Here is a 9,249-nt window from a genome sequence, read left to right on the forward strand (position 1 = left end):
AGATACATTTTTCTGTAAATGTGAAACATTCAGCGCCTCAAGAAGGGCCTGAGTTCGATTCCCCGGCCAGGCGACCAGGGTCCTTTCTGTGTGGAGTTCGCATGTTCTCCCCGTGTCCGCGTGGGTTTCCTCTGGGTTCTCCCGTTTCCTCCCACAGTCCAAAGACATGCAGTCAGGTCAATTGGACATGCTAAATTGCCCCTAGGTGTGAGTGTGTGAGTGTCTGTCTGCCCTGTGATGGACTGGCGACCTGTCCAGGGTGTAACCTGCCTGCCGCCCGATGTCAGCTGGGATAGGCTCCAGCATCCCCCATGACCCTGAGGGAGAAGCAGCTTAGAAGGTGTGTGTGTGTGTGTGTGTGTGTGTGAAACATTCAGTTCATAGCATTATTAAATTAACACAAAATTACATGGTGCAACTAAAAAAGAGGTTCATCACAGAGCTGGTGGTGTGTCTCTGGTGCGGCGAGGGATAGCTCTGCAATGGAAGCAGTCTGTGCAGTTGTGTTGCGGCCTACCCCGTATTTTTGGAAAGATTTTGCTGTTATGTTTCCTTTTTTCTTTCTTTTGCTTTCATCCTCCTCATTCTCCTCCTTGAGCTTTTGTCTAAAAACATCAACAAAAACAAGAAATGAGTAAACAAACAGTTTTGCATTTTCATCTCTGGTATAACTAGTCAGAACTTGTCAATACCAATATAAACAGAACAATTAAATGCTACTACAATGTATGTGGATTTTGAATTTTGACTACTAACATACACTGTAGAGATATATAGGTGCAATACATTTGAATACACAATAGAAACACTACTTTTTCAAATATTATTGAAAGAGTTTCAGCTTTGCAAACCATTTTAAACTGAACACACATCACAAGGTTAGTTGCAAATATACCTGGCTTGACCTAAGAACAACACTGTGGTGGAAAGTTCGGGTTATTTTACTGAGCCGGTTCTTTCGAACTTATGAATCGAGCATCCGATTCAACTGATTTAATAATTTCGTGTTATGATTTTATAATCTTCATTATAAAGATTAAGATTATACATGCGATTAAGCATATGATGCTGGGTATATACGTTACAAAGAAAAGCTTTGTTCGTCCGAATGTCTGAATCGGTTCCAATGATTCTTTGAAGCGAAAAGAATCGGTTGGTGGAATGAATCGATCTTACCATCACAACACGTTTAGCTGAACATCGATAAACAACTTACCTCAGCTGGCTGTTATCGCCATCCGTTCTGCCTCGCTTACTGCCTGAATCCTTGTCTTTTTCTTGGTCTTTCTCGGCCCGTCAGCGAGTATCTGGCGCTCTTTGCAAGGTAACGGCACCGTGAACACTCCGAACTGCCTAATGGGAATTCATCTGCGCGCGCATGACGCAGGAGCAGTCTCACCCGTGATTGGCTGGTGAGGAAAACTGGTTTAAACTGATTGGCTGGAGGAAAGCGGGAGTTTTGCGCTTCAGCACAGACGGACTCGGCGCATATACTCCAGTAAGATCGCAGCGTGCTGACCGTATATATATGAAACGAAACATAACAGCGAAATCTGTCCAGAAATACGGGGTAGACCGCAACACTAGTGCACAGACTGCTTCCATTGCAGAGCTGTCCCTCCGCACCAGAGACACACTCACATCTAGGGGCAGTTTAGCATGTCCAATTGGCCTGACTGCATGTCTTTGGACTGTGGGAGGAAACCGGAGAACCCAGAGGAAACCCACGCGGACACGGGGAGAACATGCGAACTCCACACAGAAAGGACCCTGGTCGCCTGGCCGGGGAATCGAACTCAGGCCCTTCTTGAGGCGCTGAATGTTTCACATTTACTGAAAAATGTATATGTTTTTTTTTGTTTCTATTTCTGCTGGGTAGCTGAATGTGTAGGTATACATTGTTTATTGTTTAACATTGTGTAGTGCTTTCAGATTATAGCATTAAAGTATCTAGTACTTTACTAATACAGTGCTACTCTTTCATTTTACATCAGGTATATTAAATTCACTGAACAAGACCTTTTAAACCTGTAGTAATGTTTAATAGATGTTTGTATTGCATTACTAAGGCATTATTTGTTTTCACTTTACATCATGTATATTAAATTTACTAAACAACACCTTATACACCTTTAGTAGTGTTTAATAGATGTTAGTAAAGCATTTTAAGACATTTTTGGTTTTAACATAAAGCATGTTTTGCTCTCTGAGTAGTTTCCTTTGATGACAATGTCTGTTTATACGATCATGTTTATATTTACAGTTTCTAAATGTATAATGAGTTCCTAAAAGTGTCCCATTCACACTCACACATGCATGATGAAATTTGGAATAAGGAAGAGAAATTGGGTAGGTAGGTAAATCATTTCAGTATGTAAAATTCCTTCTTGCAATACACACAGAAGCATATCTAACTTACATCAGAATGTAGCATATTAATATAAGCTTTTACATATAAAATAAAATATTACCTTGCGCTCATTTACATACATGAGTAATGAGTAACTTGGAAAGGTCCAGTCAAGCTCAGTACATCCAGAATCTCTCAGCAGAGAAACTGAAGACTATAATATTAGCTTTTTATTTCCTTTCGCAGCTAAAATAAAATAGGAAAGCTCCAAAGTGAGAGGTGTGAGCAACAAAGAAGCAAAACAGGAGCTTTACCACCTCAACAAGACGACACAATGAAACCCCAACAAGCAACTAAACCTAAAGGACTGAAATGGAACTGAGGGAAAAGCAGTAGGGAGGGAGTAAAGGTGTTACCATTTAAAAAGTACAAAATACAGTACAAAATACTACATCAGTAAATGGAAGTAAGTAAATAAATCAAGTTAGTGGCTACCACTGGTAAAGTGTCATTTCAGCCACTTAAACTATTACTTAACATTGCTTTTTCAAGCGTTACGTATAACTGCAGTACATACGCAAAACACTAGAACATACAATCACTGAAATGCACAACCTCAAGTGGCTGACTGCTTTCATAAAATGATGACATCACAAAATATAATAAAATAGACAAATGTTGAATAATTTATTTAACATTAGTTAAACATAAACTAATGAAGTTGTAACATGTTTAATTAACATTAGTTAACCATTATCAACGTAGAACCTCAGTTGTTGTTCATGTTAATAAATGCATTACTTAATGTTGATGAGTCAACACTCCACATGAAAACAACATTAACTAATGCAGTTGTTACATGTTTACTTAACATTAGGTAACCATTGTTAATGCATTACTTCATGTCTTGTTCATGTTAACTAATGCATTACTTCATGTTAGACAGTCAACACAATGTAAAGTGTTACCTTTTTTTTTTGTGGGTGAGCTTGGCTTATGTAGGGTAGATACTTACTGATACCATCTAAAGGAAATGCATTATAATTTCTCATTCAGGCTGACTTTTACACCAAAGGGCAGAATATGTTGACTATTTATCTTATACTTGTATTTTGTATTTTAAGTAAATTCTGATTGCTCATTATAATTTTAATTAGCTTCAGAAACATCAGTCGAGAGGGAGCTTCACATGTCAAACCAGTCAATAAACATTTAAACTTCCATCTCATACACTGTTCTTTAACTACTCTTTAACCAGTTTATATATGTTGATATTTATTACTTGTATATATAGATATTATAATGCTGCACTTTGTTTCTATCTATCTACCTACATTACAGTTTCAGAGTCAAAGCTCTGTTGAACATGTGGATGTTAGAACAGCTTTGATTCTTCTGCTGCCACAGATATTTATATATGTAGGTCGTGATTCACTTACAGCGGATTGAAATTTATTTCTCCTCAGAATCAGTTAAAGGAAAGACAGAGGAAATTCCAGCAGAGACTCCAGGAGAAAGAGAAGAAGCTGCAGGAGGTGAAACAGGCTGTGGAGACTCTTAAGGTGAGTAGTGAGCAGAGATCTGCTGGAGCAGCTGTTTCACAGCTCAGTCAGACTCTCCTCCAGTCAGACAGTGAGGAGTCCAGTGTTGGACACTTAGAGATCCTACACAGCCACAATGTGGACAGTGAGTCATCTAGAGTCCCAGTGAGAGAGTGAATGATAGCTGGTGTGTAAATGGAGCTCCATCTTGTGTGTGTGTTGTAACAGAGCTCTGCACAGGCAGCAGTGGAGGACAGTGAGAGGATCTTTACTGAGCTGATCCGCTCCATTGAGAAAACGCGCTCTGAGGTAACAGAGCTGATCAGAGCTCAGGAGGAGGCTGAACTGAGTGGAGCTGAAGAACTCCTGGAGCAACTGGAGCAGGAGATTGCTGATCTAAAGAGGAGAGACACTGAGCTGGAGCAGCTTTCACACACAGAGGATCACATCCATTTCCTACAGGTAACAATCACTGTCTGATCTACAGAGAGACCTGAAACTCAGAAAGGTTCTGAAACTCTAACTGATACCAAAGATATGTGAACAAACATTGATGTTTCATGTTCTGCATGTTGTGTCAACAAGAGGCTTTTAGAGTACTGCTAGTCTCGGCGGCTCAAACCCTGTTAGCATTTCCTAAATTGTCAGGGTACCTCAAATCATTCATGACCACAACTTATTCAACACATACAAAACACTCTTCAAAAAAAGATGTGGACATGGCAAAAATGAATTATTAAGGGAATAGATATTTAAATAAAATTAAGTTCAATGTGCTGTAGCCTATAAAATCTTCAAAATGCTTGCTAGCTCATTCACTACTCTACTTTCAGGCTCAACTAAAGAAGCACTGGTTTCTGTCACTCTAGAACATGGAAAAGGAAAGCAGATGGTTCTGATTCTAATTGGCGAGAAAGACTTAAAAAAGTAAATAAAAATAAAAATAGAAATAAAAAGAAATAAAAAGCTAGTAAACTGCTATCTGGTGTGCAGAATTTAACTGTCACATGTTGACAAATAAAGAATGGCTATGTTGGTAGCACTCTCTGTGAATGTGATGTTTGTAAGCATTTAGAAACACATTCATAACATGTTATAAAGCATTCATGAGGCATCATAAACACACCGTTAGCTTGGCACTAACTTAACACTGCATATCCAATAGAATGCTAGCAGAAATTAGCATTACTGTAGTGAAGTATAGTATATTAGTGTTACAGAGTGAAGTTCTAGCGCTTGACGTTAGAACCAGTGAGGGAACAAATTACAATGACAGCACTCTACTATCTCACCTCTCCCTCTCCAGGCCTTCACAGTAACGCTCAGTGTGATGTCAGAGGGGGTTATGGGGAGGGGCCCATGGGTACTTGGTTTGCTGTGATGTCATGTAACATTTAAAGTAAGAGCACTAGTTAAGAAAAGCACATTGTAGCAACAGCTCTAGCCTGGACAGCCTGATGGAGCATCAGAATATTCAGCACTGAAGCCCTGAAGATGCAGCCCTAACAGCACCAGCAATGATAAATAAAATATTGGAAATATGAATAAACATGAATAAATTTGTATTTGTCTTTACTTTAAGCTCTCCAAGCTGGGACTGACCTCTTTGGCACTGACAGTATAGCATGTTATTAACACTACTAATAATGCTGAGATGCTTACAAATGTGACGTTTATAGAAAGTGTTACCGCTATGTTTGATTCCATCTGTGAAACTGTGGATGAAGACGGCAATTAGGTTGAGCACTTTATCCTGGTGAATAGCATAGCTGATGAAGCTAAGCAGCGTTCCGTCCTTTTCAGTGTTTATGCAGCTAAAAACCTACAAAATGATTCGGAATTTGGCAACCCAAGGATGACTGCATTGAAGGACTACAGCAGCCCTCTGAGCTCGAGGATTTGGAACAGTGTTAAGGGACATACTGCACGGCAGTGTAGTCTGTGGTATAAATGATGACAGTATGCAGCATCAGCTGTTCCGAGAAACCACACTGACTTTCACAAACGCGCTTTAGAGTGTATAATCCATGGAGTCAGTGGCTACTAACACCAGACATACACATGACCAGACGAGTGGCATCATCAGGCACATCGCGTATCAGAAAGGAAGTCAGACATGTCCTCCAAACCAGTGGAAAGGTTACCACTGTGAGGGTCCACACTTTGTTGGTGACTGTGGTTTTAAAGACACTGACAGAAAAAGGGACCCATAGATAAAACGTGCAGAGATACTGAGAGTAATCAGAACCAGGCCATATCAAAGTAAAGCCTAAAATGAATGCACATCGCATGGAAGGTGAGCATGAGGAAGAGTCAAGGAGGAGGCAGAACCCCAACAGTGCAATAGTTTATGAAATAAACCAGGTTGACACATACTCCTTACTCTCTATTTTGACCTCCCAGTGTGACTTATGTGGGTCACTGCATTTCAGGTGAGTGTTTGTCTCCAGTAGAGAAAGTTAGGGCCATTAAGGATGATGCTGAACTTTCCTCTTGTACATTGTTCTCTCTCTTTTCTTTCTCATTGTGTTTCTCTCTCTGTAGAGTTTCCAGTCTCTCTGTGTCTCTTCTGGATCTGAGGACTCACCCAGCATCACTGTCCATCACATCTCTCATTTGATGGAGTGAGGAAATCTCTCTCTGATCTGAAAGAGAGACTAGAGGAATTCTGCAAGCAGGAGTTCAGTAAAATCTCTACACATGGTAAGAGGAGCTTCCTGCTGTGAAACAATGATGAACATCTTTACTTGTTCAGAGTGAAAGTCAGACATAAGATTAAAATAAAAAAGGCATTTGATGGTAAATAAAATATTTTTACTTGATGGTTGATTTTAGGCAGCCTAAATATATTTACTATATTTCATTATGTTTGTGATTTCTAAGTTATATTCATAGTTTGATGGATGCATTTAAACAGTTTATTTTGAGACAGAAATAAATTAAAACAGAATATACAGCATTTATATTTATTTATATATATTATACATATGGTAGAGAGAGAGAGAGAGAGAGAGAGAGAGAGAGAGAGAAAAGAAACTGAGAGTGAGACAGAAAAAAGAGAAACAGAGAGAGAGAGGCAGAGTTTGACAGAGTTTACTCTGGTAAAATGACTGAAAAAGTTACCTCAAAGTAGTTTGTTTTCTTTAGAAAACATGTAACAGAAACATTTCAGCACTTTTCATTTTATTTTCTCCACAGTTTCAGCAGTTCAGATGATTTTACCCCCAGAGCCAAAAACCAGAGCAGATTTTCTACAGTGTATGTACACAATACACACACACACACACACACACACACACATACACACATACACAATACACATACACACACACCTACTCACACACACAAACACACACACACTCACACACAGATACACACACACACAATACACACACACACACACTCACACACACAAATAATAAATTTTATTGTTTATGTCTTTAAAAAAAATTAGTCTAACATAAAAAACTGTAGAAATGTGAGACAGTTACTGATGTGTTTTTACTTAATATAAACAAATTCTGCAAATAAAACCAATTAATGTTCATATTTCTTTCCCTCTTTGTTAGATTTCTGTCGGCTGACTCTGGATCCCAACACAGTGAGTCAGAACCTCAGACTGTCTGAGGAGAACAGAGTGGTGACCAACAGTAGGAGAGCCAAGCATTACTCTGATCATCCAGAGAGATTTGACTGCTGGATTCAGGTGTTGTGTAAGGAGAGTGTGAGTGGACGCTGTTACTGGGAGGTTGAGTGGAGCAATATTTGGGGAAGTGTGTACATCTCAGTCTCATATAAAGGGATCAGCAGGAAAGGATGGGGTGATGAGTGTAAGTTTGGACACAACAGTCAGTCCTGGAGTCTGCAGTGTTCTCCCTCTCTCTCTTTCTATCACAACAACATTCAGACTGAGATCTCAGCCTCATCCTCCTCCAGAATAGGAGTGTATGTGGATCACAGTGCAGGAACTCTGTCCTTCTACAGCGTCTCTGACACAATGACTCTCCTACACACAGTCCACACCACATTCTCTCAGCCTCTCTATGCTGGATTCTGGGTGAATTGGGGAACTGTGAGGTTGTGTGATCCATAACGATGCACACAATGTTTATATTGGTTACTTTATATTAAGCTTTAAAAAGTATTTCCACTGTTGTTTGTGTACTGCACATGTATCTTTTCTCTATTTCAAATATTAAAAATAAACTTTATAAACAGACTTTCTGTAATAAAGGTGAGATGATGAGTCTGAGACACAACACTACATGTCCTGTTTTATTCATGTTTATATTGTTATCAAATCACTGCAGTTTTTTCATGTTCTATTTTCCCCTCTTTTATGATGAGTATCAGATTTGAGACGGTTCTCTAATCTGTAGTTCTGATTAATTAGATGATTCCAGCAGCACTGACTGAGATCAGAACATATCAGAGGTGTGAATGTGAACAGATTTTAGCTTTTATGCTTCTGTGATGAGCACAAACACTAAAAATTAAATAAATAAATAAAAACAGCCTTTTATTCTCTTATTATTTTAGTCTTTTTTATAGTTTTGACTGTGTGAGTAATAAAGTGAGGTCATGGATGACCGGAAGATCCAACACATTTTGTAAAATTATCTTGGTTGTTAGTAAACTGAACAAATAATGCTTCTCAACATGTTCATTTTAACTATCACAACACACTCCTTCTGATACCACAACAAACCACTGTAACAAGATTTCTATTAAACTGCCTGAATTTCATGATTATTTAAGGCTTCCTGGTTTCCTATAAGGCAGTTTAGAATCCCTGAAAGGCTGTGCAGAGTTTATTACTGTTTTTATTACTGTTTTTATTTTTTGTTTTGGCCTTTAAAAACACAAATTACTTGGCTGAATTAAAATACCAGGTATTTTAATAATGTATAATTAATAAGGTATAATTAATAATGTATTTTAGTGACAGCCCTGCTGACCATCAGCTCCTTACATCATATCTTACATTAACTCAAACTCTCTACAGACAGTAAACATTACACTCACAGCCAGGGATGGATTACTGACCGGGCCAGTGGGGTCAGCGCCCAGGGACATCTGACTGCCAGGGGCTTCAGTGGACCTCAGACCACCAGATCAAAGACTAGAGACAGTCCTTGCAGATGCTAAATTTATGATGCTAATGTATTTAGAGTAATTAAAATCTCACTAACACCAAAAAATGTAACTGCAGGAACCAACAGGCTGTTCCACATTGAGAATTTATCTTTTTGGTTTCATTACATTTTTTCCAGCTCTGTTCAAAGCACATATAAACAAACAGGAGTGGTTTATGAAAGGACCCATATCTAAAATTTGACTTGTATTTATATTTTACCA

General features: G+C 38.7%; 1 pseudogene; it reads left to right on the top strand.

Annotated features, from left to right (window-relative positions):
* The first annotated feature begins 3,816 nt into the window (after positions 1 to 3,816).
* Positions 3,817 to 8,167, top strand: LOC118801941 (annotated as a pseudogene).
* Positions 8,168 to 9,249: the final 1,082 nt, after the last annotated feature.

Source organism: Colossoma macropomum, unplaced genomic scaffold (genome assembly GCF_904425465.1).
Source record: "Colossoma macropomum unplaced genomic scaffold, Colossoma_macropomum, whole genome shotgun sequence".
Taxonomy (NCBI): domain Eukaryota; kingdom Metazoa; phylum Chordata; class Actinopteri; order Characiformes; family Serrasalmidae; genus Colossoma; species Colossoma macropomum.